This window comes from Mus musculus, chromosome 1, assembly GCF_000001635.26.
Source record: "Mus musculus strain C57BL/6J chromosome 1, GRCm38.p6 C57BL/6J".
NCBI classification, from domain to species: domain Eukaryota; kingdom Metazoa; phylum Chordata; class Mammalia; order Rodentia; family Muridae; genus Mus; species Mus musculus.
Genome location: NC_000067.6, coordinates 182645628 through 182654116, shown reverse-complemented (window position 1 = coordinate 182654116; position 8489 = coordinate 182645628).

Sequence of the window (8489 nt, the reverse complement as noted above, 5' to 3'; positions counted from 1 at the left end):
GCCTTCTGATGTCAAGAAGGCAGAGAGAGAATGTGGCTTTAGAGGATGAACACATTTCCAGACTCTCTGTGTACGAGTTTTACCTGTAATACCGAGAAGGGATATACTGACAGTACGTGTTCTGTGTCTATCCTGAACCCTGGACTGAATATTCACATATTCCTCCATCCAGTTCACAGAAACGCAAGCCAGCAGACACCAATGGTACCCATTTTACAGATGACAAAAATCCTTTCTGTTACCTAATATTTCATTTTCATCAGGCTTGAGAGAGCTAGACTTCTGCTTCTCCTGAGAAAGAGTTTTCTGTCCCTTCCCCTACACCTCCTCTTCATCCCTGGGCTCAGGATGCAGACTTCCAGAAGGTAGGTCCTCCGCCAACATGAGCCAGAATCCCAGGGACTGAGGCTCACTGCCCAAGGCTATCAGAACCAAAGAGCTAGTGGTACTCTGGCCACGTCAGCCACACCTTCCTGTCAAGCATATGCTAACATTACTGGTTTGGTTAAGGATACTGAAAAGAGCTTGCTGAACTTGATTGTGCTGATCCCTGAACTCTGAAAAAAGAGAGGCCACCACTCACCTACAGGGTATGGATTACCCTTTGTGATGGTTTGTATTTGCTTGGCCCAGGGAGTGGCACTATTTGGAAGTGTGGACTTGTTGGACTAGGCGTGACCTTGTTGGAAGGTATGTTACTGTCTTAACGAGTGGGCCTTAAGGCCTTCATCCTAGCTGCCTGGAAGCCAGTATTCTGCTAGCAGCCTTCAAATGAAGATGTAGAACTCTCAGCTCCTTCTGTACTGTTCCTGCCTGGATGCTGCCATGGTCTCGCCTCGATGATAATGGACTGAACCTCTGAACCTGTAAACCAGCCCTAATTAAATGCCCTTTTAAGAGTTGCCTTGGTCATGATGTCTGTTCACAGCACATGACCCTGACTAAGATACCCTTCTAGGTTTTGGTTATTAACTCAACCATGCCAAGACAGCCTTTTCTGATCCTTTTTGGGGTATGCAGCAACCTCTTAGATGTCTGTGTGCCATAGTTACAAATTCAGTCACAACTGACTCACTGACCTCTTTAGGGTACCCACATGCTCCATAAAAAGATATCTACACCATTAGTTCTACAGCTCAAGACCTGCTATAGGTTGTGTCTTACCCACATCTACCCATCTCATCCCTGAACTCACCAGCTCTAACCTGTATGCCAGGGCTCTGCTCTTTCTATCTGACTCCGCAGTGCCCTGCTTCTTGGGCCAGCTACCCTCTTCAACCCTTGACTGTTTCCTTTTTGATCATTGGCTATCATTCCTTTACCTCTCACATTATATTCCCCTACAGTTTCTCAGCCCTCCCTATGGACCTCCCAAACTGATAATGGGAAGAGGGCATGGTCTTCTAGGACCGAGAAAGGGAGGGAACATTAAAGGGTAGATATTTGGCAAGTGCCGGTCTTCACAACATGTGACTTATTAATCCCACATTTTATCCCAGGAATAGATTAAAGATCCCTATGAGACTGCATAATAACCAACTTACCATGAGTGAGGAGTAGAAGCTAAAAGAAGTAGATGTAACAAGACACAGAATCTAAAATTCAAGGGCAAAGTGTGCCATGTAAACTCTTCATTCGGTGTAGCCTGTCATGGCATCTCTAATGTCCCCTGTACACGGTAAGGAAGTAGAGTCTTGGGGCTTATAGGAGGCTACCACCACTGCCATTTTCAGCCCGGGGTAGGAAAATGACCAGAAATTGACCAGTTCATCCAAAGTACTGCTAAGAGGTGGCAGGAAAGAGTTGAAATTCAATGTTTCTTATTTAGACTCTTTGAACTCCCTCCAGTGTCAACTAGGGCCACAACCTCTTCCTGAATTCCTGGTCCATCAGTATCCATCAGTTGTCATGGTCACCGAGGCCAAATGGAAAGGACAGAGCTCTGTATTAAAACATAGGGTTGGTGAGTTTATGGTCAGTGGGTGCTTGTGGGTAAATGGATACAGCTGCAGCAGCTCTTGAGCTGAAGAGCTGACAATAACGTTGGCTTTTTATAGGGTGTGGGGGTGCTTTAAAGAGAAGTGATCTCACCCAAATGAAGCATGAAGAGAACAGCTGGCCGGTGTGGTCCTGTCTCTCCTGAGACTGAGGAACACACCTTCTAGCTGTCATTCTGTGGTAGAGGCAGAGACCAGTCCACCTCCCACCCAAGACAGAACCAACTGGCTGAGGAAGAGAAGCCCTCTAATATGCCTGTCCCCTGCTTCACCTCAAAGGCGGCATATACAACTAACAGGCTCATCATCTGGGGAGATAACATTAGCCTCACCGTCACTTCTTACTAAATAAGTCATTTTAAACTAATGACCATGCACGCTAGAAAGAATTAGCTCTGGTTGGCTCTTCTGTTCCTGCTGATTATCCAGTTGGCAGAATTCATTAGTCCTGTAGATAAACCAGTGGGTTTCTAAGCACTGAGTAGAGACGAGCTCTCGCTCCCTTTCGCTGTGGGTTGCTATGGGAAGCCTAAGTACACAGGAGCAAGCACATCTGGGAAAGCTCCAGTCTGCAGTTAGTATGACTGGGGAACCTGGCTGATCTCACACACCAGGTCCTCCTCAGCATGAGTGCTCCAGCAAGGGCAGATAGCCTCCTAGTTGCCTCTCTAGTGATCCCAGAGGAAACCTGTCCCTCTGGGCCCAAAAGTATTAAAGGACAATGGAAAGGATTCTCCTAGCAGAGGGGCATTACTCTCAAAGTGAGACCTGTATAGGGCAACAAGCCAAACAGTGCTGGGCCAGAGCAGTGGATGGGAGGATAACAACTGTGTGGACAGCCACTGCCTAAGGTCTACTCTCTCCCTAACTCACCGAGCCTTGGTACCTTAATAACTAAATTCCAGAGATTATTTGCTGTCTTCTGGACACTGATCTGAACACAGGAGACATTGGAATAATCCTGACCACCCAACTCTATGAACTCTCTGCAGTTCCCACTTTCAGACAAGAAAACACAGGGACAGTGTGCTGGTTTAAAGGAATTGTCCCCCACAGGAGCAGAGAGTGTGGCATTATTTGATTAGGAAGTGTGGCCTTGTTGTCAGAGGTATGTCACTCACTGGCAGTGGGCTTTGAGGTTTCAGATCTTCAATCTAGTTCCAATGCCTCACTTTCTTTCTGTGCCTGTCTATCCAGATGTATAACTCTCAGCTCCTTCTCCAGTACCATGTCTGCCATGCTTCCTGCCAAGACAATAATGGACTAAACCTCTGAACTGTAAGCCAGCTCCAATTAAATGCTTGTTTTGTTTTGTTTTGTTTTGTTTGTTTTTAAGAGTTGCTGTGGTCATTCTGTCTCTTCACAGCAATAGAACACTGACTAAAACAGAAGTTGGTACCAAGAGTGGGGTATTACTGTGATAAACCTGACTATGCTTCTGTTTGGAGGAATGTGTATTTTGGAACTTGGGATTAGGAAAGCAGTAGAATGCTTTAATGGGCCATACTAGTAAGAGCATGGAAGAGAGTGGTGCTGAGGGAGATTTGAATTGGGGGACCTGGGTTCAAGAGATTTCAGAGAAGAAGGTTAGTATGTGGCCTGAGGGCTGATCTTGTAATATTTTGTTGAAGAATGTGGCTGATTTCTACCCTTGTCAAAAAAAAAAAAAAAAAAAAAAAAGTCTGCCTGAAGCTAAATTGAAGACTTATGAATTAATAGCTTTGGCTTTCAGAACAGCCTAATATTGACTATGCCCTGTGGCTATTAGTAGTCACCCTTATATAAATCTATCATGTAAAGAAGCAAGCTGACCAAGAAGAAATACCAAATGTACGGTTTGAGGAGAAGGGGCACATGAGAAAGTTTAATGGAACTAAGTTCTGGGTTCAAGAAGATAAACAGATTAAAGAAAAGCCTGATGCGAAATAGAATAAAGGTAGTGGTGACCTTGGGGGAAGATCCCGCCTAGCTAGGCTTGTGCAAAGGAATCAAAGAAAATCTTACAGCCAGGCTTGGTGTCACACGCCTTTAATCCCAGCACTAGGAAGGCAGACTCTGAATTCAAGACCAGCCTGGTCTACAGAGCAAATTCCAGGGCAGCTAAACTTAGGTAGTAAAGAAAACCATTGAAAATAGAAAGCTGCCAGGCAGTGGTGGCACGCACCTTTAATCCCGGGCAGAGGCAGGCAGATTTCTGAGATCAAGGCCAGCCTGGTTTACAAAGTGAGATTCAGGACAGCCAGGGCAATACAGAGAAACTCTGTCTCGAGGCCCCCCCGACCCCCCCCCCCCAAAAAGAAAATAGAAAGCTGATGAAGAGGTAATTGAACAAGAGGGGCCATATCCCAGCCCCAGCAAGGAACAGAACTTGGTAGCTTTGGTCACATGATTCTGGCTTTAAAGCCAATTATACAAGAAAGGGTTTATGGAATGTCCCTCCATGGCTCAGGAAAGGTGCTGAGAATGGGTGCATGGCAGGGATGTCCCTGCATGGAGGCCCAGAGAGGCCATTTTGTAAAGGTGTGAAGGCGAATTCTGAATTTCGTTAGAACCCCTGAGATATTGAAGATGACCTGCCGAGGAGCGCTGCTGACAGGGAGGGAAGCCAGCTCAAAAGGAAGAAGTTTGCTGCAGTCAACAATGCTGAAAGGAGTTGGAGATCTGAGGAGCACTTTGACATCGGACGAGGAGATGCAGTTTGGAGTTTGCCCAGCTGGTTTTCAGTCTTGGTTTGCCCAGTCTTTCCTCACCGTGTTCCCTTCCCTCCCTTTTAGAACAGTAATGAATATCCTGTGCCACTGTACGTTGGAAGTATGTGACCTGCTTCTTGGCTTTGGTTTAAAAGGGATTAGAGTTAAGAGGTTGCCATGAGTCTCAGAAGAGACTTTGAACTTAGGACTTTTAAACAATGCTGAGGAGACACTTGTAGACTTTTGAAGTTGGACCGAATACATTTTGCATTGTGATATGGCTACAAGCTCATAGGAGGTCAGGGAGTAGAATGTGGTGGTTTGAATGAAAATGGCCCCGGTAGGGAGTGTGACATTATTTGAAAGGATTAGGACCTGTCACTCTTCACAGCAATAAGACACTGACTAAGTCAGACAGAAAGGCCAAACAACCAGCTGACACAGACCATCCAGTAGTGAGTGCCAGGGACCGGCTCTGCAGCTAGATGGTCGATCACCTCAGCGACCTTTGCTCTTCACTTGTGTCTCTCGGATTAGATAGAAGGATGCCTAAACTTTTGTGTAGAGGCCGTGGTCCTTAGAAAAGATTCAGCCACAGTCAGCAGCTCCCGTTCTGGTTGATGATGCAGATTGCCAGGATGGGAAGGCTCACTGAGAGGAAAACTGGTCAGATGGGACCCTGCCTTCCAGGTTCCTCACTTTCTGAGCCTTCTGTGCTGCCCACCACCTCCCTGCCGAAAGCAGCCATGGCCGTGAACTCCACTTCAGAAGCTGCACTTTCCATAGTCATTTATGATTTCCCAAATGCAGAGTGTTTTGGAGTGCTATTTACCTATGCAGCCCAAGTCTTTCACACTACAGATGAAGAAACTGAGGCCTGCAAAAGTCATCGAGTCAATGAGAACAGAGCCTAGCAGAGAGGCTGTCTCCCAGACACTTCATGAATTTCCCTTCTGACCAAACTCCGTGTCCCATGCTCTTGCTTGCAATGCCAGGGATCAAACCCAAGGACACATCTCCAGCACAATGCTTGCACAATGCTCACACTGCATGCTGCAATCCACACATTTGCAAGTTAGTCTCTAACGATTCCACAAGCAAAACAAAACAAAACAATGTATAGATACCAAATTCTAACTGAATAACCAATACCCCCAAAATGCACAGGAGAGTCCCAGGCTGCAGGAAGGGGTGCAAGAGCCCAGGAAAGGGAGGCAGGATGAGGTAGGTCTTTCATAAAGAGAACCCAGGGACCATGAGTCCGTAAGCCGCTGGTCCCAAGGGCAGAGAGCACTGGAGCTACATAAACACATTTTTCGTAGTCTGTGGGGCATACTCCAAGGCCAGGAATTCTCTAATCCTAGTCTGATTGGAAGAAAATCAGGGGAATCCACAGAAAGTGGATGAATATCCAAAGGCAGTGATACCAGGACTGGGAGCCCAGAAAGACCCCACTCTCTCCCCCAAAACTCAAACAGGATCAGGGACAAGAGAAAACTGAGCTCAGGACAGCTACACCTGGTCCCACTGGTGAATGCAGGGAGTCTTGAGAAATGCAGTAAAGACAGAGTAGTCTGGGGATGCCGAGGCACACAGAACTCACTGGAAAGTAAGACTGCCGAGGACACACCCCTACAGCCCACAGAGTTGGCTTCCAGAAACCTACAGGAGGCTTCTGGCTGCTTCTGTGAAAGATCTTGCGCTATTTCAGACTTCGGGAAAGCCAGCTTTGTCCAGGCCAGGAGAAACAGAGTGATAGTTATAGCTAAAGGAAGGAAAGGGAAGTTAGAAGCAAGGAGAAAGAGGTGGACAAGACTCGGTAATGGGCTAGCCCTGAGGGCGAGGAAGAGAAATAAAGATAGCTACATGTTGTGCCCAAGTGGCAGGATGGTAGCATTAAGTGGCATTGAGATGAGGGGACAAAAAGAGGAATATTGTAGCCGCCAGCAGCCACGGGTTCCTGAAAGGAAAGCTGGGGGTGGATGGAAAGGACGGTGAGAGAAATAAAGAGTGAGCCAAGACAAAGTTCTCTGATCAAATCTCAACGTTTTAATTCTAGGGTCTGAATTTAAAGAGGGGAGACCCATCCCCCACTTTGCCAGGATCTCCTCAGGAAAACAAGCTCAGCTGCTCAGCGAGATTTACTTATGCTCCATGGTCCTGCCTGGGAATTATGGTGGCTGGCAGCTGTGTCTGGCTTAGATCTGAATGTCTATACTCTTTCTGACCCATCCTGGAGAACACACTTTATCTGCTGGCTATCCATTCTTAATTCCGTCTCAGTTTGCACAACAGAGACTGATTTAAGTTGCCCCTGCTCCCTTAGCTAGGAGTCAAGCACAGCAGGGGAGGCCCTGCTGAAAAGCTGCTTTAAAAAGGGGCCAGCAGCTTCTTAGTTCTAAAGCAAACAAGGTCTGATCCAGCCTGCTCAAGATTTGGGGAGGGCACAAAATAGGTTCAGCTAGGAACATGGGGAAATCCAGTCCTACAGACCCTTTCTCTCTGGTTAAGCCTCTCTGTCTTCCAGGCTGAGGAACAACCTCCGGGGACTTCAAAGATAGATTAAAAGTCAAGAACCCAGGCAGGAAATGATGTGGTGGTGGGCGTGCACCAAGGAGCCTGAGAAAAGAAGCCTGAGGTCTATTTGTTACTTCTACCCGTGCTGCGACCTACAAAAGTGACATGGAAGGGGAAGGATTTATTCAGGCTCATGGGTTGCAGGCATAGAGTCCATAATGACAAGAAGGGAGATGGGGACGGGGAGCAAGATCCCATCAGGCCTTTGGGTTGAAATGGGAAGTTGCTCTGGTTGGCATGACAGTGTCCTTCCTGTCAGAACTCCTGTGGAAGTCTAACACCCTCTGGGGTGCTGTTTAGCTGAGGACCCCTGGGAGAGTGGCGAAGCTCAGGGGTGGGGTGCCCTTGTGAATGGATTTGTGCCTTTCCTGGATTTCTCTGCCTCAGTAAGAAGTTTCTGTTCTCTGCCTCGGTGAGAAGTTTCTATTATAAATTACTTTGTTTCATGTGCTTTGCTACAACATCAACAGGCAAGGGCAGAAGTCTTTAGAACACTCAGGCTAGAAAGACAAAGCTCCCCTTGTCCTTTATCAGTGCCTGCTACCTGGTGACTCAGAAACAAGTGGAGGAGCAGCAGAGACACAGCCTAGGTGGGAGAGGACAGTGATATGGGACAATCTAGACCTATGGAGGTAAGGTCAATCTCAGACGTGCTTATAAAGAACTGAGCAAGGTCTCCTGCGGCACTGAATAGAAAGGAATAATAGGACTGCAAAGATCTCGGCTGCCCTAGCTGAAGGATGGACCTGTTATTAACTGAGAACTTACCTGACTTTAATATTTTAGTAATCTGTGATCATAAAATGATGATAAAGACCTTCTTTTAGTTCGTTAGAAGTGAGCTAATGTGGAGAATGCAGGCATATGTTTTAATAACTCAAAATATTTGCATTTTTTTTAGTACTCCTGAAGGGACAGAAATCCTTATTCTCATACAGTCCATGGAGCTGAAGGAACCTCGTGTGCTCTGGGGAGGCATTCCAGGAATCTCAGATGCTTGGTGAACGGGTTCTTATCTGGAGAAAGGAACCTGAACCTGTAACCTAACATTCTGCAGGTAGAGAGTGTGGAGGTTTCAAGGGAGGGAGGGAGGAAGGGAGGGAGGGAGGGAGGGAGGGAGGGAGAGAGAGAGAGAGAGAGAGAGAGAGAGAGAGAGAGAGAGAGAGAGAGAGAGAGAGAAAACACCCAGAGCCCCTGCTTTAATCACCACCATACAGATTGGGGC